Here is a 12,925-nt window from a genome sequence, read left to right as displayed (position 1 = left end):
GTATATATACTAGTATATATAGTGTGTATATATACTAGTATATATAGTGTGTATATATACTAGTATATATAGTGTGTATATATACTAGTATATATAGTGTGTATATATACTAGTATATATAGTGTGTATATATACTAGTATATATAGTGTGTATATATACTAGTATATATAGTGTGTATATATACTAGTATATATAGTGTGTATATATACTAGTATATATAGTGTGTATATATACTAGTATATATAGTGTGTATATATACTATATATAGTATATATAGTGTGTATATATACTATATATAGTATATATAGTGTGTATAGTATATATAGTATATATATAGTGTATACTATATATAGTATATATACTATATATAGTATATATAGTATATATATAGTGTATACTATATATAGTATATATATACTATATATACACTATATATATACTATATATAGTATATATAGTATATATAGTATATATATAGTGTATATATATATATAGTGTATATATATAGTGTAGTGTATATATATAGTGTAGTGTATATATATAGTGTAGTGTATATAGTGTATATATATAGTGTATATATATAGTGTATAGTGTATATATATAGTGTATATATATAGTGTATATATATAGTGTATATATATAATATATGTAGTATATATAGTATATATATGTAGTATATATAGTATATATATAGTATATATATAGTATATATATAGTATATATAGTATATATATAGTATATATAGTATATAGTATATATAGTATATATAGTATAGTATATATAGTATATATATAGTATATATAGTATAGTATATATATAGTATATATATACTATATATATAGTATATATATAGTATATATATAGTATATATATAGTATATATATAGTGTATATATAGTATATATATAGTGTATATATAGTGTATATATATAGTGTATATATATAGTGTATATATATAGTGTATATATATAGTGTATATATATAGTGTATATATATAGTGTATATATATAGTGTATATATAGTATATATATATAGTATATATATAGTATATATATATAGTATATATATATAGTATATATATAGTATATATATAGTATATATATAGTATATATATAGTATATATATAGTATATATATAGTATATATATAGTATATATATTGTATATATAGTATATATATAGTATATATATAGTATATATATAGTATATATATAGTATATATAGTATATATATATAGTATATATAGTATATATATAGTATATATAGTATATATATATAGTATATATAGTATATATATAGTATATATAGTATATATATAGTATATATATATAGTGTATATATAGTGTATATATATAGTGTATATATAGTGTATATATAGTGTATATATATAGTGTATATATAGTGTATATATAGTGTATATATAGTGTATATATATAGTATATATATAGTGTATATATATAGTGTATATATAGTGTATATATATAGTGTATATATATAGTGTATATATAGTATATATATAGTGTATATATAGTATATATAGTGTATATATATAGTATATATATAGTGTATATATATAGTATATATATAGTGTATATATATAGTATATATATAGTGTATATATATAGTATATATATAGTCTCATTTTACAAGGTGAATATCAGTAAGGATAACCCAAGGCCTACATCTGGCCCCCAAAACAGGACTAATCAAAAAGGAGGGGGAGAGGAAAGAGAGGAGTAAGGACATGGAGAGAGGGACACAGGATTTAGCGGCTCTAGTGCAGCCTCGGGTATGGACACGGTGGGAGGCCAGTGCCCTGAGTCTTGAGTGGGTCGTCCATGAAGAGGCCAGGCTCACCTTCCACTGTGTGCGGACGCAGCTGCAGGCTGAGGAGCGACGTGCACATAGGCTGCAGAACCTTTTCTTTTTTACATAGACTATTTTTCAGAGCGGTTTTCGGTTCCTGGCAAAACGGAGGAGAAAGTGCAGAGAGCGCCAACATAGCCTGCTCCCACATAGGCAGGGCCTCCCCACTCTCCCCGCCCCACAGTGGGCCACACTGACCATGTGCTACAGTAAGGAACACAGACAGACTCCTCACTGGCGCCCAGAGTCCATCAAAACCCACTGTGGGTGGGGATGCCGGCGTCTGTACGGCCAACGAGGCCTCTGCCGTTGTTTCCCCTGCCTGGAACATCGGTGTCAGTCCTGGGAGGCCACATCAAACAAGACACCTGGGAGGGGCCCAGGGTGGGGAGGGAGCCTAGACCCCGACACATAGGGAACTTCTCGGAATTCAGACACATGCACCTGCAAAGAAAGAAGGAGAAAAAAGAACACAAAAGAAAGGCCCCTAGACCAGGGTGGGCCATGTAGCCGGGTCCAGCTGTGTCAGAGGCTGCCGTGGGAAGGGGACTCCCAGGAGGAAGGCAACAAGAGAGCCAGGCTTCTCCAGGACCCGGGATACATGTCCCACTCCACCTGTCCAGTGACGACAGGGAGCACCCCACACAGGGAGGGCATCAGGCTGTGGACGCCCCGGGCACTGTGTGTCAGTCGGGTGTGGAAACACACTCTGCAGGCTGTCAATCACCAAAAACACAGAGTGGCATCCGCAGGTGTTGTGTATCAGGCAGTGGGGACAAGGCGGGACCAGGGTTTGATGCCACAAGCATTCAAAATGTTTAGGCAACCCGGAAACACTCGGGGTGGGGGCGATGGAGGTACCTTGGGAAGTTGAGAATGGCTTTGCACACAGGCTTCTCCAAGCTGGCTAGAGTCCATTCCACCTGGCGAGAATTCATTGGCCATAGTGTGGTGGGCAGTGGGCTGGGGAGGAGACGGGGCTTCAAGAGTTAAGTTCAGGTGGTTTGTAAGCCTGACGCCCCCCCACCATCCAACACCTTCCCATTGAACACAGTCTGGATAAGCACTAATTGCATCAACATGTTCCTGTTACTAGCACCAACCTGCCCCCCCACACACACACACGCACACTAACATACACTCACACACATGCACACATGTGCACACTAACACACACTCATACACACGCGCACACTAACATGCACACGTGCACACTAACACACACGCACACTAATACACATGCACACATGTACACACTAACATACACATACACAGACACGCACACATGTGCACACTAACACTCATACTAACACGCACACGCACACATGTGCACACTAACATACACTCATACTAACATACTCACATGCACACACATTGACACACACACATTGACCACAGACACATACATGCATGTCCTCTCCTAGTTACTGTGCCCAGTCTTTCCTGTGAGCCCCTGCATCCCAGCTCCTCTCTAGTTCTTTGCTTTGCCTCAGTTTACCAGCCCAGCCAGGCTTCTCATTCTAGTATACCTCTGCCCTTCTTTTGATGATCATTTATGGTTTATATCCAGCTAATTGCAGTGAGGACTTGAAATAAACTCCGCAAGTACATAAAAGGTATTACAAGGAAATAGAAACTTAAAATATAATTTTTAAATAGTGGAAATGCAGGCCAAAGTGTCATATGAAGTATTTAAACAGAATCCAAGTGACCACAGTATGGGAAAGTGAGCCCCCTCCCCCTGCAAATAAGCCTTACGCCCCTGCACCCTCCCTAACCCCTAACCCCGCAGCACCTCACTCAGCGACACCCATTCAGACACAGGCAGCTGCACCCTCCACAGGCAGGGACCGTGTCTCCCAACTCCCAGACACCCCTGCCTCCTACCACAGAGCTCTCAGATGCTCCGTAAATATGTGTGGGATGAATGAATGAATGAATAAGTTTCAGCCGAGACACATCAGCTGAAAAAAATAGTAGCTGTTTTTTTCCTGCAGTTCTCCTTGGCAAGCAAAATAGGATCCTTTCAGAAAGAACCTCCAAAACGTCCAGGGGTCATCTGGGCAGAGCATCTTCATAACCCATGCATGCCGAAACACAAACAGGTTTTAATTGTTGAGCCATTATCCCCTGAGAATCTAATTCTGATGGTGAATGTTTGACAGTGTTTCTTTGGAAAATACAAAAGATCAAGCCCATAAAATGCATGTGGATAGAGACGTCTTTAGTTGTTTGCTAGAACTTCCTAGAATTTGAAAAGGCACACGGTGGAAATTTGTCTTTATTTCATAATTGACACACAACAAAAACCCTCTAGTGATATTTGATAGTAGCGAAGAGCCCTCTACTGGCAGGTGACGTGAACTACCCAACAGAACTCTGGAAAGTTCAATTACGAATTAATTAATGTAATTGTCCGTGACCTCAAACTATCTGTGGGTAATTTAAATGAAGCCTTTTCATAGCTAAATGAAAATTAGAAAAGCAAAGGATACCATTTTTCATTAGCAAATTGGCAGAGAGTTTTTTACTATTAATCCTCGTCGAGGAGAAGAGTGTAGAGAGCCAGAGCCCTCATTTATTCCTGGGGAGAGTGTAAACAGATGGAACCCCCGGGGGGGCAGTGCGACAGTATGCATAAAAACGACACGCACAGAATGTCCAGGCCCCTCCACCTGGAAGCCTCTCCTGGCAGTCATTCTAAGGAAATTCTCAGCCAGGTGCCCTAAATAAGTACTATTTGGGGTAGTAAAAGATGGAAACCATCTATACATTCAAAACCAGGGGATTAATTAGAACCGTAATGCTGGTGCTTCCTGTTAAAATGATAATGGAGAAATAACTTTCATATGACATGAACAAGGCAGCCCGTAAAGTAGTATGTGTTGAACAAGATCCCATTTTCGTAAAGGATCTGTAAGGACAGGAAGTGTTCAACGGTTGATTCTAGGTGGAGGGAGAAGAGGTGTTGTTTATGCCATTTGGTATATTCTGAGATTTTTACTAAAGGACACTGCTTTTTCACAAACTCTAAGAGCAGATTTTATTCCCAGCAGATGCGCCTGCCAACATTTCTTGTCTGGCCTGCACACTTCCTGCAGCAGCAGCCACCCTATCCCCCAGTGTCTGTGGTGCAAGGAAGATGAGCCCTTCTCCTCCCAGCCCATCCTCCTGCCTTCTGTCCCTAGCCCACGCTATCCCCAAACATTTCCTGGGCACTGACTACCCCATGCGCCACATCCTCCCCAGGCTTACTGTCTGCCCGTCTTTCTGAAGGAGCTCTCCCTGTCACCTGGCTCTGTTCCCTCCACTCCCTGCCAAGGCCACCAGTGACCACCTCATTACCAAACTCTCTGGCCAGCACAGGCCACCGCTGGCCGCCCCCCTCCTGCTCGTTGGCCCCCTGGCTTCGAGGCTAGCTATTGCTCCAGACCCATCCCTTCTATCCACGGCTGCTGCCCCTTGGCAGCCCGGACCTCCTCCTCTATCATCGTCTTCCCTGTGTGGCCCCGGGCTCTCTGTCACCCTCTCCCGGCCTCATCTACTGTCCCCCTTTACTCGAGAATTCCTTCCATCCATTCTTGAGGCGTCCACTGCCATTGCTGTGGCCTCGGAGGCCCTTTCTGCCCTTGCCTCTCTCCTCTTCTCTGGCCCCAGCAGCCCTCCCTGCCTGCCCTGCTGCCCAGGGGCTCATGGCAGCTGGCACTGACCCCCTCATTACCATCCACTGGGCATCTAGCATTGAGCCCCCTCCTGCAACCCACAACCCACTGTCATTGAGGCTGGCCAGTCCTGCCCTCCCCATCCTGCCCTGCCTATCCCCCGCTGCGGGCTCTCATCTTCTCCCCACAGCAGCCCCGCAGCACCTCCCTGCCTGGGCCTTGTCCTCACTGTGCCCACCGCCCACACCTGCCTGCTCCCCAAGGCCAGCACAGCTCCCACCACATCCTCCTCTACACACTCCCAAGAGGGATTTTTCTGTAACATAAAAAGGATCAAAATTCTTGATTAAAGTCCTTTCCAGGACTTCCATAGCCTCCAGGATACAAGCAACCTCTGTAGCATGGCCGTGCACTTTTCTGACCCCTTCCAGAAGTGCCAGGTGCTCCCCATGTGCCCCAGGTGAGGACACCTCACCCTGTGCCCTGGCGCCTGGCCCAGGCAGGGTGCTTCCCCCTCTCCAGACCATCTGATCTTCTGGAGATCTCGGAAGGCCTGTCTGCTTTAACCACTGTCTGCGGTCTCCGTTCCTGGTTCCCCCCACCCGCCCACTTCTCCCACTTTCTGTCATTGGTGCGCCTCACTGACACCCTGATTTCCTTGGAGCACCTTCAACCTCAGGTCTGCTCTCCCTTACCACAGGTGGGCTCCTGGAGGTCAGGGACCCTGCGTTATTACTCTTTGTGACCCTGGCACCTAGCACAGTGCCTGGCATACCAAGCTCTTCTGTAAATGTCTTATAAAGGAAGAAATGAAAGAACAGCCTTCATTCTACGTTCAGGGCCAAACCTAGCAAAACCTGCCTTTCTTCCCCATGGCAGTCTTTCACGCGTTTGAAAACAGCAAACTTACCAGCCTCAAGTCTTCTTTTCTCCAAGAGAAGCAGCCTCTGTCCCTTTCATCCCTCCTGGACGAAGTAGCTTCCGCTTGACACTGCCCCAGTTTCCATGCCTGTCTTCTTTCTGGCCAGACCTGAACATGGTCACCAGGGGTCCTGTGACCAGCAGGCCCCTCAGCTTCCCCAGGGGAAGGTCAGGAAAGCCAGAGATCCGAGCTCTGGAGGGCAAGACAGTGATGGCTTTAGCATTCTTCCTGCTGGGATGAAGGTAGCGGATCAGGTAGCGGTACAGGTCAAGGAACAGGCATCCCATCTCCCCTGGCAATGTGGCGGCCGCCTGGTCCATGCAAGGGCTCGTGGGTGCTGGGCAAACCCAGGTCCCGCTCCCACCTCCAGCACTTACCAGTTGCTGAGCCAGCACATGACTCATCCCTCACCTGGCTCTGCCTCAGCAGCCTCATCTGTGAAAGGGGAGAGCCGCGGGGTGTGCTTGGCACACATGGAGCATGTGTCCGGTGAGGATGCAAATGGTGTCCTGGACGCCAGAGCACTTTGCAAATGAAGTCAGTTGTATTGTTATCCTCGTCCGAGAACACTCTTGGGAAGCGTTTTCTGTCTTGTTTGGTAATAATTGAGCCCTTCCAAACCACATCACTCCAGAGTGCCCCGTACAACCCTGTGTGCCCCCAAAGCTGCTGAACTAGGGAGAGCAATTCCTTCACAGGTGTGTGTTAAAAATTGAGGAAGCATGGAATTCCCCCATTAGTTCTGAAGGAGCTACACGTTAAAGGAACAATCACTAACTTCACAGTCAACAGAATGGAGCCGCCGTTTTCAAAACAACTGATTTAGAATCTGATGCTGGAGACAAGATTGTGGGTCTCAAAATCATCCCAAGTTAGGGCGACTCCTGTTGCAAGGCTGCGCAGCTTAGTTTGTTAAGAGCAGAAAGAGAAAAGTTAACGCTGAAGTACTTGGTATTCACATCTGCAATTCCCATCTGGGTTGAGAAAATAGAGGCCCCAATAGGCACTATGGAAAACCCATTCCTTGCCACGTGGACATCGCGAGAAGTGATCCACAGCAGCCACCAGTGCAGTCAGCTAAGACAAGAGACAGTTGCTTTTGTTTTTGTTTTTATTTTAGGTTCAGGGGTGTGTGTGCAGGCTTGTTACATACGTAAACTCGTGTCACAGGGGTTTGTTGTATAGATTATTTCATCGCCCAGGCATTAAGCCCGGTACCCAGTAATGATTTTTTCCACTCATTTTCCTCCTCCAAACCTTCACCCTCAAGGAGGCCCCAGTGCCTGCTGTTCCCTTCTTTGTGTCCATGCATTCTCACTGTTTAGCTGCCACTTATAAGTGAGAATAAGTGGTATTTGATTTTCTCTTCCTGCATTAGCTTGCTAAGGAAAGGATAATGGCCTCCAGCTCCATCCATGTTCTTGCTAAAGACATGGTCTCATTCTTTTTTATGGCTGCATAGTATTCCATGGTGTATATGTACATTTTCTTTATCCAATCTGAAGAGACAGTTGTTGATGTGAAGATGGTCTCTCCACTGGGTTCAATTCTAAAACTGAGATTCTTAAGAGGTACTGAAAAAAAATAAGATCTTGCCTTTGTTATTACAAATTATATTTTCTCTACGAAGTATAAACCTTTTACCTACAACGTCTCATTTTCTTATTTACTTTTGGAGCTGGAAGTAGGGAAGCTTTTGACTTAAACTCAAAATAGCTGTAAGGGAACAATGGCCCCTTGGAGCTTGCCCCCTCCTCACTCTTCAGCTCCATCCGTTGGCAGCAGTGCCCAGGCCATGTTGGAAGGAAATCGGGGACTTGCACCAAGGAGCTGAGAGAACGGAAGACTTGGAGTTGAAAGGGATTAGGAAGTGCCATGAATAGACTGTGGGGTTGTTAGGTGTGGGGAATGAGACAAGGGTGGATACCCAGGCCTCTGGCTTGGGTAGGAGCAGAGTCACACAGGGAACGGGCAAGAGGCAGGATGGAGGGAGGGAAGGCGTCCTTCTGAGGCTTCGGTAGGCAGGCACCATGTGGGGATGGGAAACTCTGGCCTGGAGCTCTGGATGTGCATTTGGTTGCGGTCAGCACGTAGAGGCCAGCTGAAGCTACCAGAGTGGTTGAGATCAGCCCTCAAGGTGGTATTGAGAGAGTGCAGAGAAACCAGGGCAGGGTCTTTGGGAACCTGTGCATAAGCCAGTGCATAGTAGACATCTGTGCTTCCGGGCGGGGCTTCCTGACCATGTCTGCTCTTCAGCATCATCTGGGGAGCTTTCAAAACTGCTAACGCCAGACAACACCCCAGTCACACCAGAATCTCCAGGGCTGAGACCCGGAGGTCGTACTTTCCAAAGCTCCCCTGGTGATCCCAGTGAGCAGCACTAAATTGTCAGGGGAAGAAAGAGGCTTCCCTCTCTGGCTCGCGCTCCGCCCTCCTCGCTTACCTGCTACTGTGAGATTCTGCACACAGGGGTCTCTTTTCTCCAACTTCCAAGCTTGTGTTTTTGTCAACACCACGTGCTGCTGTCGCCCCTGACTGGGTGCATTTCCCTGTTGGAGTGACCCTGTTCGGACCGGACCCATCCCGTTCCTCTTCCTGCCCTTGCTGCTCTAGCAGAGGGTATGGTGCCCAGCCGGGATCAGTACAGATCAGCTCAGTGTACAGCGTCGAGCTCCATTTCCAAAGGCCCTTGAGCCCACCCTACATGTTCTCCTGGATTTCCCTCCTGTGGCAACTTTCTCCTGCACACTGACTAGAACTCCAGATTGCCAGCTCAGAGACCCCTTCGAATCTACATTTTATGCAAAAGCTTTCTTTGTAGAAGCACAGAATGTTTAAGCTGGAGAATCACTTAATACTTTGCTGTGATCTACTAGAGAGCTGATTTTATTAAACGTTCTTTTAAAAATCAAAGATGAAGAGAGAAGACGAGAGAGTTCCTTTATCCTGTAGCATTTTGTCTGTTTCATTGATGAAAGCTCGGGGGCAAAGCGCCCGGCTTGGTGTTTCTCCTCATCAGCTAGTCTTCTTGGCTAGGCTTTGAAATAGACTAGCTTCTCGAGTCCACTGGCAGGTGCTATAGTTAATAACCTACGCATTGATTTGAGATTTGAGATTTTGATTTTTTTTTTTTTTGGCCGTAAGTTATTGGGGGTACAGGTGGTATTTGGTTACATGAGTAAGTTCTTTAGTGGTGATTTGTGAGATTTTGGTGCATCCATCACCTGAACAGTATACACTGCACCCTATTTGTAGTCTTTCATCCCTCACCCCCCTCCCACTCTTCCCCACAGGTTCCCAAAGTCCATTGTATCATTCTTATGCCTTCGCATCCTAGTGAGAACGTACGATGTTTGGTTTTCCATTCCTGAGTTACCTCACTTAGAATAATAGTCTCCAATCTCATCCAGGTCATTGCAAATGCTGTTAATTCATTTCTTTTTATGGCTGAGTAGTATTCCATCATATATATATATATATATATGATACAGTTGTTTTATCCACTCGTTGATTGATGGGCATTTGGGTTGGTGCCACAATTTTGCAATTGTGAATTGTGCTGCATGTGCAAAGTATAAACATGCATGTGCAAGTATCATTTTTGTATCTTTTCCTCTGGGTAGGTACAGTAGTGGGATTGCTGGATCAAATGGTAGTTCTACTTTTAGTACTTTAAGGAATCTCCACACCGTTTTCCATAGCAGCTCTATGAGTTTACATTCCCACCAGCAGTGTAAAAATGTTCCCTGATTATGCCAAAAAATAAAATCCTAGAGGCAAGGCCAAAATAAAGTGCTCACAAATGCAGGTCACCCCCACATTCAGCAGAACGAAGGGTGAGAGGTCTCGTGCTCTAGGTTGCAGTCAGCCAAGATCGTGCCACTGCACTCCAGCCTGGGTCTTATATGTTGGCATGCTTCTGGGGTCTTGCATCCCTTCTCCCCTGATTCTTCCCTTGGGGTGGGCTGTCCGCATGCACAGTGGCCTGCCAGCACTTGGGAGGGAGCATGCATGCACAGTGTGTTCACTGGAGTTGTGCGCATGCTCACTTGAGATGCTCCTCCCTTACCAGTCGAATGTCCCTAGAAGGTCATAGACCAGTTAAATTCCACCGTTTTGCCTCTTAATGCACATGGTTGAGCCCACTCGCCCAACCCCTGAGATCTTATTGGGAAGCTGCTGATCACCTGCTTCCGGTGTTTCTGTTTATTGGGAGACTGCCTTTCGCTAGTGCTGGCTGTGACCAATGATTATTATAGAAATACAGTAAACAACCACCTGCCCATCATGGGATGGTCACCTGACATTCTTGGTGTGTATATGTATTGGAAGGAGCCCTCTCCTGCCCTGCTCATGCCCGACTAGCTCCCCACTGTAACATAACCACCTACTCGTCTCTGGGGCCTCAGTTCTCAGCTCCGAAGCAGAGGTCCTAGGGCTGGCCCCTCACGCTCGTGGTGAGAGTAGATGAGGGAACCCGCGTAGGCTGCCTCAGCTGCCAGCACAGACTGTAGCCCCCAGCCTGGCCTCCAGTCCTGCTTCTGCCACACTGGACCTGTATGACCAGGGCCATCACTTAATGTCTGCAAGCCTCAGTTTCCCTGTCTGGAAACAGGGATGATAACAATGGTTCATTGTTATCTGCTTCATAGGGTTCAGATGAGATGAGCAGTTTATTCCACATGTGCTAAGGCCTCCAGGAGGAGGCAGCGCCAGGTGTGTGCTGGCTCTGACCATGTGTGATGCTGGGCACAACATAGGTGGCTGATGCCTGGCACATGTCTGCCAACTCATTCACTGCAGTTATCACACCACACTGGCTCAGGGATCACGATTACTATTTGGGATTCTGAGTTCCTAAATTCTGTGACTCTGGGTCTGCAAAATACCTACCAAATGGTGCTTGGCCGGCACTCTTTTCTCTCTGCATGTCCATGTGTGTTGGGGCCTGAGAATGCAGCCGGCCCAGGCGTTGGGCCAGCGCAAGGATCCAGTTCAATCAGTGCCCACTTCTGCCTTTGAAGGTGCGTAATCTGCTTTATAGCCCTGACTTGCCACTTCGTACATAATGACAGGGAGGCAGACACAGTAGAGTGTCCCTAGCGATTTTTCCATCACTCATTGAATGACTGTCTTGGTTTAAAATCATGCCTGCTGCCTTAATGATGTTTTAAGAAATATAAAAATAGGAGTACATAACACTGTATTCACCATGGCTTTTATCTGTCACAATTTCGCACAAAGCACAAATTGTTGCAAAAATACCTGAACTTCGCTATCATGGGGGTGCTTTGAAGAGATTGTTAGGTGTACAGCAATTATTCATGGGCCCGGGGTAAGTCCCATCCCAGCTCTGTCACGAGGCCCTGCTTGTCCAGAGGGGCTCGGAGCCGCCTTTCAGGGGGAGCCTGGGCCACAAAGGCACAGCCAAACAGAGATGAACAAATAGCCTCGTGGGGGCCCGAGTGCTGAAACGGTTTTTCTCATGGTAAGCAAACTTGAATAAACCTGGGAACGGCCAGAGGCAGTAATTAAAACTCGTGGCCCAGTTCTCCATTCGTTTTCGGCAGAAAACTGTGGGTTTCTTTCAAGCCAAACTGAGAGAATGTTGAGGTCCTAGAGCAGAATGTTTGTCCTCAAGCTTGTCCTGCCTGTCAGAACAGGACTGACAGAGGAGCGGTTTGGGGCGGGGGGGACTTGTCCCGCTGTGAAGGAAGGGATGTGGTGGGGCAGGTTGTAGCTGCAGAACACATTTCTGTGCCTGTGCAGCAGAGCTGATGAGCCGCACAGGGAGAGCTGGTGCACACCTGAGAGGGAAGCGCGTTTACAGCCAGGGCTCTGCACACCCCTAAGGGAAGCACAGTTACAACCAGGGTTCTGCACACCCCAGAGGGAAGTGCATTTACAACCAGGGTTCTGCACACCCCAGAGGGAAGCACATTTACAACCAGGGCTCTGCACACCTGAGAGGGAAGCACATTTACATCCAGGGCTCTGCACACCCCAGAGGGAAGCGCATTTACAACCGGGGCTCTGCACACCCCAGAGGGAAGCACATTCACAACCAGGGCTCTGCACACCTGAGAGGGAAGCACATTTACATCCAGGGCTCTGCACACCCCAGAGGGAAGCGCATTTACAACCAGGGCTCTGCACACCCCAGAGGGAAGCACATTCACAACCAGGGCTCTGCACACCTGAGAGGGAAGCACATTTACAACCAGGGCTCTGCACACCCCAGAGGGAAGCGCATTTACAACCAGGGCTCTGCACACCCCAGAGGGAAGCACATTTACAACCAGGGCTCTGCACACCCCAGAGGGAAGCGCATTTACAACCAGGGCTCTGCACACCTGAGAGGGAAGCACATTTACAACCAGGGCTCTGCACACCTGAGAGGGAAGCACAGTTACAACCAGGGCTCTGCACACCCCAGAAGGAAGCGCATTTACAACCAGGGCTCTGCACACCTGAGAG

General features: G+C 46.0%; 1 protein-coding gene across 4 annotated transcripts in view; it reads left to right on the top strand.

Annotated features, from left to right (window-relative positions):
• The window catches only part of IQCA1 (IQ motif containing with AAA domain 1), a 180,046-nt gene that overhangs the window by 146,722 nt on the left and 20,399 nt on the right, over positions 1-12,925 (top strand). The gene's annotated exons all lie outside the window — the stretch shown is intronic.

This window comes from Gorilla gorilla, chromosome 11, assembly GCF_029281585.2.
Source record: "Gorilla gorilla gorilla isolate KB3781 chromosome 11, NHGRI_mGorGor1-v2.1_pri, whole genome shotgun sequence".
NCBI classification, from domain to species: Eukaryota; Metazoa; Chordata; class Mammalia; order Primates; family Hominidae; genus Gorilla; species Gorilla gorilla.
Note: the sequence above shows the minus strand (reverse complement) of the source record. Positions and strands in the feature narration are given on the sequence as shown.